Source organism: Rousettus aegyptiacus, unplaced genomic scaffold (assembly GCF_014176215.1).
Source record: "Rousettus aegyptiacus isolate mRouAeg1 unplaced genomic scaffold, mRouAeg1.p scaffold_m13_p_7, whole genome shotgun sequence".
Lineage (NCBI taxonomy): Eukaryota > Metazoa > Chordata > Mammalia > Chiroptera > Pteropodidae > Rousettus > Rousettus aegyptiacus.
In genome coordinates, this window is record NW_023416310.1 from 16309987 (window position 1) to 16322961 (window position 12975).

The 12975-nt window shown below is 44.6% G+C and overlaps 1 protein-coding gene and 1 pseudogene across 1 annotated transcript in view; both read right to left on the bottom strand.

The window, feature by feature from the left end:
• Positions 1–12975, bottom strand: part of ALK (ALK receptor tyrosine kinase) — a 598490-nt gene that overhangs the window by 162379 nt on the left and 423136 nt on the right. The gene's annotated exons all lie outside the window — the stretch shown is intronic.
• On the bottom strand, positions 6036–6154 carry LOC118605902 (annotated as a pseudogene).

Genomic DNA, 12975 nt, shown 5'->3' on the forward strand with positions numbered 1-12975 from the left:
ATGCACTGTATTATAAATGTCACCACAGCACTGGCCAGGCTGCAATACAGTTTTGTCAAAACCAGAGCAAGCAGAAATCTCCAAAGAGTAAATAAAAACTGACTCCTGGGGAAAAAGTTGTAAAACCCATCTCTTTGCTGTTTTTTATTCATAGATCACGGAGCTGGAGCCTACCCAATGGTTTGGCAAGTTTCTCATGAAGCCAGGAGGGAGAACAAAAGCCTTCTTCTCCTTCTCAGTCTATGGCATCTTCAAAGGACAGAGGACTTCAGGAACTGATTGTAACAAAGGCTGGGAAGCGCCTCCCGGCTTGTAGGAGCGCTGTGGGTGGTCTGAAGCATGCTGACAGCTGGGAGCACGTTCAGAGACATCATTCAGAACTGTCCGAGCCTTTGATTCAAGGGGCACAAAGCAGGCAGTGGACACATCTCCGGCTCGTCATGCTCACAGATTGGGGGTTGTGGAAGGAATCTGTTGTCTGCGAGCATCTCTGGCTTTGGAAAACTGCCAGTGGTGTCATCCAAGCAGTGGCGGTAATAATTGTAATATTGCTATTAAATTATTATAATTATTATAATGCCTGCCACTCCTTGAATGCCAATGCTGCGTCAGCCTGTGAAGGAACTCTTCACTGCTATCTCATTTAATGCATTTAGGAGCTGTAAGGGGTAGGAGTTGCTGCACAGACGAGGAAACTGAGAGTCCAGCAAGTAAATTATCTTGTTTTCTATTTAGTAAGTTACGGAGTTGAGATGTAAACCAGGCTTGCCAGACTCCAAGTTCACAGCTATCTCTAAAGACCCCGAGTTTCCTGGGCTGCTGCAGAAGATGAGGAAGGATGGCCTCAGCCAGCCAGAGATCCCACAATTTCGGAGCCGAGAGGTATCCCCGAGACAGCTGACATAGTTTCTTGAGGGCCCACTGTGTACGGATCACAGCATTTACCATGCATATCAGGAGACTTAAACCTGAGCTGGGCTCAGGGCAGGGATGGGTCCTCCATTCAGCAGGCTCAGGTCTGCAGGCGAGGTGCTCCTTGGCAGCCGTGAGACTTCCGCCTCAGCCCACTGGCTCTGCCTGAGGGGGCTCCATGTTTCTACACACACCCTCTCAACTGACTCTTACAGCCACCCTGGGTGACAAGCCACGGGTACTCTCATACCCTCTGTCACACAGCCAGGTGGTTTGGATGAAGGGTTACAGGGCTTGCTCAGATGACTAGCTAGCAAGTGCTAGAGCTTGTGATTCCAAGCCTGGTGCTCTCCTACCCATCTCTTGCAGACTTCTGGACACGGGAATGGCCTCAGAGCGTCTGGATTGGCTGCCACGTTGTCCGCCTGGTGTTGGTACTTGTTGAGCCTGATCCATGGTGTCCTCCTATTTCCAGAGCCATCCTTTAGCAGGGACATATATGTGCAGGAAGGCGTGGGACAAATCTGAGTCTCCTCCTCCCCTGGGATTATTACACGTGCGAAAATAAACATCAATTCTTACAGGACAGGGATAACGCATCGCTGTCCCCATTTTACTGATGAGAAAGCAGGCATGAAAAGCAGAAGGAAACGGAACCCAGTTTTGTAGACAGGGATAGAGCATAGACAATTGGCTCCATGTACATCTGTGGGTATGTGCCTGAGGGCAGGGAAAAGACTGGAGCCCCAGACTGAATGAAATCATATGATACTGCATCCTTTGGTATCAAACACATCACCAAATTTACAAGACGGTACTACTTATCTTCTTCTATTATAAAAATCTTTTGAGCATGCACATGTACTCCCACCAATCTGATATTAAATATCAGTAAAACTTATTGCCTTGCTTTTAAATTAGTATTACACATAAGAAGCTTTGGTAATAGCACCCCTGATTAGTCATTTTGTATGCTCCTGCAGTGACTGCTCTCTGTTTGGAGATGCACTGGCTTAGTCTGTTGCCGTATTAAAATATCGACACTCTTGAGTGATGAAGGCTCTTCTTGCTTTGGTCCAGTCCATTAATGTCCTTCAACAGGCCATGCTGGCCAGGGCAGGCGATCCCTCATGTGCTCTGCGAAGGGCTGTTGACAGAGAACTTGGGGGCACTTCCTTGCCAAGGTCAGGGAGTTTCATTCCCTCTTGTCTGTCTCTACCCAAGGACAGGACTTGGAGCATGTGTATGAGGCTTTGAGTCCTGGTTTTTCTCCCAAGCCTCTGGCGAATTTTTCCCTTTTCAAGCCTGAACTTGATCCCCTACCCAGCAGAAGCAGCTGTTTTTGGTCCACAATTAAACCTCCTTTTAGCATTGGTGGCTCTGGATACAGAGTTATGCATTTCTCCCATACAAATTGCTGTCACCAGATATAAAGCACTAAATGAGTGATGAAGGCTCTTCTTGCTTTGGTCCAGTGCATTAATGTCCTTCTGACAGGCCATGCTGGCCAGGGCAGGCAATCCCTCATGTACTCTGTGAAGGGCTGTTGACAGAACTTGGGGGCTCCTTTAGCTACTCCCAACCCCGGCATTCTGCCTTAGCCCCCTTCACTACACCCTGATCCAGACAGGTCTTTGGAAGCAGAGTAAGAACTTGCAGTCACTTCGGCTCTTCTCTCCTCTTTGTGACATAGCTTCCTTGTCACTCCGGTGTCCTCACTCTGTCCTTGGTGGTGGTAGGGGGCCCCTTCCAATACTGCACAACCTCTCAGACAGCATCTGCTTTTACTTTCTTAAAGCATCACAGGGCCCTCAAGGGCTCAGCTGAAGGACCTCTCCCCTCCCTGAGCCTCCCACCCGACTCTCTGTATCATATTCCTTGAAACAATTTCCCATGGAAGGATTCCCAATATGTATTTGCAAGTTCTCAGAATTGTACAGCTTTCATGACAAGCATGGGCAAATGTGCCCTTCCTAATGCATTAATCTCTTGCTTCCTACTGGGCAGTGGGAAGGCAGGGTGGATGGAGGCAGGATCCCTGAACTCGCAGTTCCTTATGAGGGGAGATTCCTTTCCTAAGAACCCCCAAGCTCCTTGCTGGAACTGCTTGTCAGACCTGGCATCTTCGAACCCCGTATGTGGCTAAAGCCTCCTGTGCACACTTCCAAAAGGAGGTGACACAAGTTGAATATTCAGACTGGTCCAATCCCAGGGGCCACTGTGTGGAAATAATTGAAGTCTTTTAACAGAGGTGTCTAAGAGAGCGATTAAGAGGGAATTGCAGCTATGGACCCCAGAGGTAAAATTTCAGAACTGGCCCATAAATCCTGGTCTGACACGAAATTTAAAACTCCCCAGTGGTCTGCAATGCCGTATTAAAAGGGTTTTAATACTAAGAAGTAGAAATAATGAATGATAACCAGGGTATTGTTTCTGGGAGTAAGGACAGCTCTGAGGGATGGGCTGGCAGGAACCATAGGTTTGCATTTGGTCATATTTTACACCTCTTGCATCACAAGAGATGAGTGAAGAGAAGGCAGGTTTGACAGTGGGGTGTTGAGTGAAAACCATTCCCCAGTGAACTCCAGCTTAAGTTCTGCTGAAAGCAGAGATGTAAATGGCCCTCGCCTGCTATGCAGCTTCTCTGGGCCAGACCGCGAAGGGAGCAGTGGCCGCGTGAGGGGTGGGCCGGGAGCTGCCATGGAGGGGCAGCAGGGCACCAAGGAAGAGCACTGGATTGAGAGTCTGGAAACCCTGACTCATGACCTGGTTTCTTCACTGGCTTCAGGGTTTGGGAAAGTCACTCCACCTCTCTGTTCATGGTTCCTCTATTTAATCGACTCTCTCTCAGGAAAAATTGAACGGTCGAGTGAATAGGACAGTGCTTTGAAAATATATGTTAGAGTATTCTTCTATTGTTTTGGTCCTTGGTGTTCACCTTGATGTGGTCATTCTCCTCTGGACTTAAATTTTAAGTGGATGCCTGAAAATTTGTCAACAAAAATACAGCTAGAAATTTCCTGAAGCTCCTTTCAGCTCCTGGATACTGGGCTGATACTGCACTGGTCTGGCCAACACAGGGAATGCTAGGATCAACCCTTCCTGGGACCTGGGCTCTTCCTCTGTAGGCTCTTAGTGCATTATCTCCTCAGGCAGCTGTGACACACCATGGTTTTTTGTGAACTTGTCATCAACTGGCACCCTTCGCCCCCTCCCCCCCACTTCTCTCTAGGCTACCCCTAATCCTTTTCCTGCAAACTGTTTCCAAACCAAAATTTCCAGACCTTATAGGTTGTGGCTCAAAGCAGCTGATTATTCTGAACCTGAATGCAAGACCATGACATTTCCTGCAGCAAATTTTAACTGGATTGGTTTCTGGAATTTAGGATCTGTCATTTGTGGTATTAGCTCTCCTACCAAGCTTGGAATTATCAGCAGACCAGGTCTCCTATGAAATGAATAGTGAGCGCACAGCTTCCAGCACGGTGGCTGGAATGTAGTCCGTCTGAACAAATGTTAGATTCTCTCTCCTGCTACCACCTGAGACATGCATTAAAAACATAAAAGAGCCAAAGGTCAAGGAAACGCCCTTTATTGTGTTTATTAGGGATGCTTTCCGGATGGATAAAGCTCAATCACTATGCTTCTTTGTTTACAAGTGTTCGATTTGCTGCAGACCCACCAGTAGAGTATCAAGAGAAACACTGTTTAAAGTGTTGTGTAAATCAAGATGTTCCGTGTCTGTCATGTTTTGCTATCCCATATAATCTCATGACCTACAGAAGGAGGTGTTTTCCAGGACTTATTTTAGGTGGTAAGCCTGTGTTGACTCTTGGAATTACTGCATTCTTTTCTCAAGGTTCCAAAACCACTTCTTCAGCAACTTGTTTAGAATTTGACTGGGTTTAATATTTTTAAATTCAAACATTTTTGATTGACTCCTGAAGTAAACAGAATCCTAAAAATATAGTACATATCCTTCCATTTAAATCTGAAAATAAAATTGGCTATAAAAGGAAATCTACTCCAACTAGCCTACTTTCATCTTATGTAGAGAACACATGACCATTTCCTATAACAGGACACTTTATAGTTTATGCTGGGCTGGAAAAAATTTGACTTTAAACAAAAATTAACATGACCTTCCGACATGTGGAGAACCTATCATATAAATCCGTAGCAAGCATTCTAGTGGTAGAGAAAAGGAAGAGTAAGACAAGAAGAATCCTACCCTTAAGAAATTTTTAGTTGTGAAGACTGAAGAGACATTATGGGATAAGAAACAAATCAGCCTAAAGTACACAGCAGTAATTTCGCTGAATTTGACGAACATTTATTGAGCATTGTATGTATCGGGCACATGGAAACTACTGGGTATGGATGATGAAACGTAGTTCCTGACCTAAAGGAACTTATATTCAAGAATTCACACGTTTAGACTGCTTAGGTCCCAAGAACATTCTAAGTAAGGGATTTTGTCCAGCATGGGAAAGGATTAATTAATTCTAGTCACGAGCCAATTAATGACAGACAGAAATATGTTCTGAGAAATGTGTCGTATGCGATTATTTTGTCATTGTATGAGCACCACAGAGTGAGCTTAAACAAACCTTGCTAGTAGAGCCTACCTCACAGCTAGTCTATGTTGCAGCTTATTGTTCCTAGGATACAAACTTGTTCAGCATGTGACTATACTGAACATTGTAGGCACCTGTAACGCAACGATATTTATGTACCTAAACATACCTAACATAGAAAAGGTACAGTAAAAACACAGTATAAAAGATAAAAAATGGTATACCTGTATAGGGTACTTATCGTGAATGGAACTTGCAGGCCTAGAAGTTGCTCTGAGCGAGGTGATGAGTGAGTGGTGAGTACATGCTAAGGCCTAGGACAGTACTGTACACTGCTGTAGTCTTTATAAACAATGTCCCACGAGCCCTCTCCCTGCTTCCTTCTGACAAGGTCAGAAACAGAACATCAAAGCTGTCAATTCTGTTCCATGAACAGGGATGTGGGCTGGATCGATTAGAAATATATATATATTTTTAGGCAAGGCAACCCTTGGTTGACCTCAAAAATTGCAAGGACCTTGTCAGATTACAATCCCTTATTTTTTATGCCTACAGCGCCAGGTCTTCCTAGGTGGTCTCCCATCCGAGTACTAACCAGGCCCGACCCTGCCTAGCTTCTGAGATCAGACAGGATCGGGCTTGTTCAGGGTGGCATGGCCGTAGACAGAACTGATTAGAAATACTGAGGGGAAACTGGGTGAGTAAGGTGTAGATCACACAGTAGTGACCGTCAGGAGGCAGTGAAAGTCGGCCTGAGCATCGGGAGGAATAAGAAATCAAGACAGAGAGATAAAGGAACCGAGGGGATTGTCATGACAATGTGGTTTTGGCTATTGCATGTTGGAGCAGTGATTGGGTTAAGGAACTCTGTGGTATTCACACACACACACACACACACACACACACACACACACACGTCATTTAATATGGCGAGGGCGGAGAACTGAAGACTCAATATTTGGACTTCAGAGATTTTTTTGGTTCCACCGACTCTACCTGGCAAAAGGGCTCTCTCTGGCATTTAAATGATGGAGGAAATAAAACTTACCTATGCTCTATATTTATTTATTATGACCTGAAAATATTTATAAAGTACAGGGACAGGCTGGCTCTGCACTACCACAGGCAGCTTTCACTAAAGTGGCAGGGAAACTTAACCCTTGTTAAGGCAGCTCCTGTGGACCTGTGTCCTTGTACAGGATCTTAGGTCCCCAACAAAGAATGTACAGGACTGTCATCTGAAGACCATCAGGCCAGATCTGGGAGGCTCCAGCACCCTCTAAATGCATAGCACTGGGGAAACAGCGCCTGTGTGCTGAGACAGGTCAGTGGTTGACTGACTGGGATGTAATGTGTGAACTCAAAATCGAGATACCGTGAGGGAAACGGAATCTATTGCTAAGCCCCGCATGTAAACAAAATCTATTGTTTTGGACCCATCAGAGAAAACAAAATTCTTCTGCACCACACATCCTTCCCTTTTATACAGAAAATTCTGTTTCATTATAATCTTATGGGTCCACTGCTGTATATGTAATCCGTCACTGACCGTGACAACGTTATGTGACACATGACTACCATTGGGAAAAGGGAAATTCGAAGGAGGCGGAGGCAGGGGAAAGACATTCCAGGGAGGCATCATGATATGAGGAAAAGCACATGTAAGTCCTTTTAGCCAGCTCCAGTGAGCTGAGATCAGAATTTTTTTGTGGGGGGACAAATTTGGGATTCCATCACCTGATCGTTTCAGACTTTTAAAGTTCGAATCCCCCAGACGGAGACAATGGTAATTCAAGTTTAACAAGAAATAGATAATGTTACAGGCCAGGGAGTCCATTTCAAAATAAGACTTTCTTTTTGACAGTGTCACTTCAAATGATGTGACTCTGGAGACTTTTTCTCCTTCAGCATCTGCCAACCTACACAATAATTAGCCAGCGACACATTTTCTTTGTTGTTCATTAAAGATTAATGAGAGGCAGAGCTTAAGGCCTGGTTAGATGGAGAAACCCTGAAGGGTTCATTTGAACCTTTCATATCTGTTCTTTTCCCAAACTCTGATGAACAGGTTTTCAATACAAAAGCAGCCGTCTGCCTTCTAACCTACAATATGTCTTTGGTGAAAACTCAGACGTTTCTGGCAGGCTGTCTCCCACCATCAGCTTAAAAGCACATGCACAAAAGGAGGCAGAACAGATGTTTGGAGCTCTGTAGCGGGTTGAGTGAGCTTCGTGCCAGGGTGACCGGCATTTTCAGTAAAGCGTGTCTCCTCACGTTGCGCTGAGCTCCTGAGGACCATCAAGTAGAAACTCCAGGCAGCAAGGAGCCACTGTGCAAACACAGCGCGGTCTGGCCCACTTGGAGGCAAGTCCTCCTTTACTTATTTATTTTGTTGTGTTAGATTTCTTACTGCTAGTTCTCCCCCTGCTGACAGCCACACCAGAAGACGCTGATAGATGACAAAGAGAAAGTTTTATTTAACAAAAGGAATAAAAGGACGACTAACAGAAGTTTAAATACTTTCACTTAAATGTAGGCAGCTGAAAATAATGAAGAAAGGAATAATAAAGAAGACCCTGAAAAATTAATGTCTGTCTGGAATTTAGGGGGCCCTGGCCCTTTAAGGTTAGCTCACATGAAAGAATCGGGCTGTTTTATATCGTTCTACACAGAATGATGCCTGGTTTGGTCCACTTTCTGCTCTTTTCTGTCTTTCATTTTCTGATTCTGTATTTGGCATTGTTTAGCATCTTATACAATGCCCTGTACCCAGAGGAGCTCAATATCCATTAATAGATGATGTTGATGATGCCAATAATCAGAGCTAAGAGCTGTGATTGTATCATAAGCAAAGCATTTGAATAATTACAGAGCCAGTGAGGCCCAGAATGACATTTCTTCATCCCTATCACTGATGAGGATGACCTTGGGACAAGTCCACCCCCACTGTTCCCTGGGATGCAATTAAGAGAAGGCCTGGGTATCTTCCGAGATGAGGGATTCAGGAGACCTGGATTTCTATTCTATATTTTTTCTAATCATAGTTAACATTTATTGAATTCTTATTATGTGCTGGATATCATATTAAGTACTTCATTATTTCATTCAACTTCACCACAGTTGTATGAGGTATGCCTATCATGATGAGGAAACAGAAATTGAGGAAATTTGGGTCATTTGCTCAATATCACACAAGTAATAACAGATACGGAGTTTTAAATGAGGACCCAGGTCCACCTGACTCCGAAACCCCTGCTGTTGATCACTACTGGTACTGCCTCCTAATCCCGATGGACCCAAGCGAGCCCCTTTGGGCTTCTGGGACTTGGTTTCTTCTTTGTTTGTAAACTAAGTGGATAGGTCTAGGACTTCCTAGGTCCCTTGAGCACCCACAGGCTATGGATCAAGTTCGCGTACCCCTTATTGACACCTCCTCTTTTTCTACTCCACATTCCATTCAGACCTCTCAGGACTGTGCCTTCTTCCTACTGTGCTGTTGAGATTTCTATATGTGCCATGTCATGGTGGCCCAACCATCACACCACCTGGCAAACTCCTCCATCTTTGTCATCCTTACCTTCTGGATGAGTGTGGATCTGAGAAAGGAAGTGAGCCAAAAAAAGGCCCATTCCTTGTGGGGTGGCCTTGGAAACCAAAAAGCCACAGAGACCCAGAAAAAGACATATCACCATTGTCAAAGGAGAAAGAGTGAGCAGACTACAGAGCGGGGTCTGGGAAGATTCCTGGAAGCAAAAGTATTAAAGAAAAACCTTTTTACAGAACCTGCCAGGGAGCTTTGTGATGGGAATGGGCCAGGAAGGGCAACTGGAGCTCAGGATGTGTGCCGGTGGGACAGGCGTGCGGAACACATCTAAGCCAAGCCTGTCAGGAGACAAGTCCCTGATGCCAGTCACTTTAAACTAATCTTTGGACTCTTAACCTGGAGTATGGGGTTCCCTGGAGGGACTCATAAAATATCTTTATTTTTATTTTATAAAAGGAGCTCATACAATACTCTGATTTGCAAAATAGTATCTAATGCATTATATGTACTAATGACCTTGATGAGCAAGCCATTTTGTCTCCGCTGGAATGGTTCTTCATATTTAAAAAGAAAAAAGAAAACAGAGGATGGGTAGATGAGGTAATTTTTAGTTCTATGAGTTTTCGCCTGAGAAGAGAGGGAAACAGACCTTTCTGAGATTGCCACCCTAGCCGACTGTCTCAAAGTAACCAGTTCTGACCATGAGAATGATCAGTTAGAAATCTGAATCAAGAAAAATGCGGAACTTGCTGATATTTCCTTTGGAGTGGAATTGCCCAGGAAGAAGGAAACAAACATTCACGTGGAGAGGCTGATTTATTTCAGTGGCTTCCACTTCTCAACCCACACTCTCTGAAGGAAAAGAAAACTTGCGACTTGTTTCGTTGTTGATTACATTGTGGAGACAATGGAGATGCCATCTTATCAGTGAAAAATAATGCAAGTAAAGGAGAGGCACAGACAGGTGGATTTGATAATATGCAATCAGGGTGGAAAGCCCCTGTTTATTCCTGCGTGCTCCACAATCCCACCTGCCCTTTCTTCTCCCTGTCTTCGATATATACTTCACTATCGGTCTCTAGTAAGGTAGGAGGATAGGTCACCTTTTAATTTATTTGCCCATCTAGAATGGGAGTGTACAACAGAAAGGTCTAAGATCATCTTTGGCCTTTCTCTTTCTCTCTCTACGGAGAGCTTGTTCATTCTGAGGTTCAGTGCTGCTTTTTGTTGGGATGGCTTTCAGACCTTCAGCTTCTGCTCTGACCCGATGGCTCATCTGGACCATCAGCACTGCATTTCCTGCTTCTTTGAGCCATTTCTACGTGGATGCCCTCTACCACATGGAGCGCCTTCCAATCAATCAGCCAGTCCTTCCATCTATTATTCCACATGTCTCTAGAGGTTAGGAAACAATTCACAAGCCTAGGGCTTCCTTGATCCCCTTCAATCAGAAAAGATGCCTTTGGAATTCCAGCCTTAAAATTGCCACCATTAGCAGGGCAAATCAAGCCTCCTCTTCTTCTTTGATGTCCTGAGGCTTTGGCCCAATATTTTGGTAAGTTTTGCTTTTCTATGCCAAAACTCTTATCTGGGTCCTTGCTTGCTAGAGGGCTTCCCACCTGCCTGCCTGCTCCATTGGTGACCCCAGACCTAGTTTTCTCCTCAAGCTCTGGATTCTCCTGCCCTCTTGACTACTTCTCTACCTTGTTTCCCATTTATAGCTTCTCTGTTTGCTCATTCTCCATGTGTCCTGTTAGCTGCTCATCTGTTCTCTGTTTGAATCGTGACTTGGGTAAAATTCCAGTGCCACCTCTTGCCTGAGCCTTTATCTTACTCATATATAGACAACATAGTCTGGGAAGAACCCCTTACTATTCTCACATATAAACCAAGGAGTTGGATCAGATGCTCTCTAGGCTCTCTTACAGCTCTGAAATGCTATGATTTAAAAGCGCTGAGGCACCATTTAGCTAAACAGTTTCACATGAGGGATGAGAAATTGAAATCCAGAAAGATAAAGCAATTCGACAGTCTGGGGACTGAGCTGGGATTGGAATTTAGATCTTTTGAGTCTTGACTCTTGCCAAACTTCTCAGCTCTGCCGTTGTCTCCCTCTCCCCTGCCCTCGTTCAATCCCCTTGGCCATCTGTTAGATTGCTGTTTACTCGGATATAAGAAGGAAAATAAAGGACCCTTGCTCCCAGGTCACTTCTTGCATTAGCAGCTTCAAGATGACAGTGAGAATGTGCAACCCACTTTACGAGAACAAACTGTTTTTAAGGACTTGAGCACATTGATTGTTTGTGTGCAAGTGGCACCACTAATTACAAATAAGTCCTGTCTATTTATTAAAGCAGGCCCCTTTCAGACATTTCCTGCATGGAAACGATCCTTCCCCACAATTAGGGTAAATTAGTAAGGTTTTACTGAACTAATGAGACAATGTTTGTGAAGCTTGTCTTTATGCTTTCCAGGCAGTTTTGAGACAAGAGTCTATAATTGAGATTCTCAAAGTGCCACATTCAAGGCTGAATGGGAAAGGAGGTTATCAAAACCCGCAGTCACTTCAAGGAATGTCACATGGAGGTGTGGCTCCAAGCCCAGGGGCATGCACACACATGTATGTACACACAGGATATGTGCACACTCACATGTGTGTGTACACACACATATATACATAGACATAAAACAAAATTACATGTTTCTGTTCACAGTTAAGTTTCTCTTTCTCTCACTGACAAATGACTACCCAGAATGCCATGGTACTGACATGCTAGGTCTGAAATCTTGCCTGATTCATGAGGGATAATACAAATAAAACAAAAATAATAGCATGTACCTTTTATTGTAAACTCGACTTTTGTTCCATGTGAACAATTACCTTCACAACCTTCAAAGGCAATTGTTATTATCTCCATTCAATTGAGGAAGACATGGCACACGGTTAGTGTGCTGAGCGGGTATTCAAAGCGATTATCTTTCCACAACGGCCCCAAAGCAAGTGCTTTATCCCGAATCTAGTTTCTTCTGCTGAAGCTCTGTTTGGTCACCTACCCTGGCATGCTGTCCTTAAGAACTCTTTTTATCCTTTTAGCATAAGACGGGAGTCTAAACTCAGGTCATTAGTCTTCCGTTGGCCCCCATCCTGATCCATTTGATCCTTTAGATCTCTACCTTGTGTCCCTGGAGGAGACAGTGGGCAAGGAGTTTTCTTAGGGTGGTGCAGCACTGCTTCAATCCGATAGGTTCGGACTGAACAGACTCCCCAGTCGCAACCACTGTGCTGAAGATCCGGGCCTGAGGACTGCAGGTTAGGAGAAGTGGGAGGGTGGGACGGTACGACCAGCTCTGCTGTCCCGCCTGACAATCTCTGCCAGGTGCCTCGACGCCTATATGCCAATCCAACAAAAAGCCCGGGGAAGGGGGAATGAAATTAGGGAATGAAACTCTGATTTGCAGGAGAGCAATCTTTCAGCTATTTCTTCAAGTACTTGATTTGTGATTTGGAATAAGACTCAGTTCTCTGTTAGCTTCTAGAAATATCAAATGTGGCACGAAGGGTCAGGCTTCAGAGGTTTAGCTTTGAGTTTTCCAGAAGCAATTTTCCAAGGTATTAGCAAGATCTACAGAAATTATGCAGCAAAAATTCAACAAAAATTATTAAGTGCCACCCTCCAGTAGCTGCATGAGGGACCTCCAGAGATTATCAGACTTTGGGGGTAGTGTCAGGAAGCACAGAGAGCTCACTTCAGTGGCTCCATTAGGAAGAATATCAAGATGTCAGATCCAGGCTCAGGCTCCAGACATTGCCCCTTTGGTCCTTTTGCCTCAGTTCCCAGGATGCAATATGATGTACTACAGAGGTCAGAGGGACGGGGGTTCAAATTTTGGTATCACCCACCAATAGCCACACAACCTGGCGGCAATTACTTAACTTTTTTA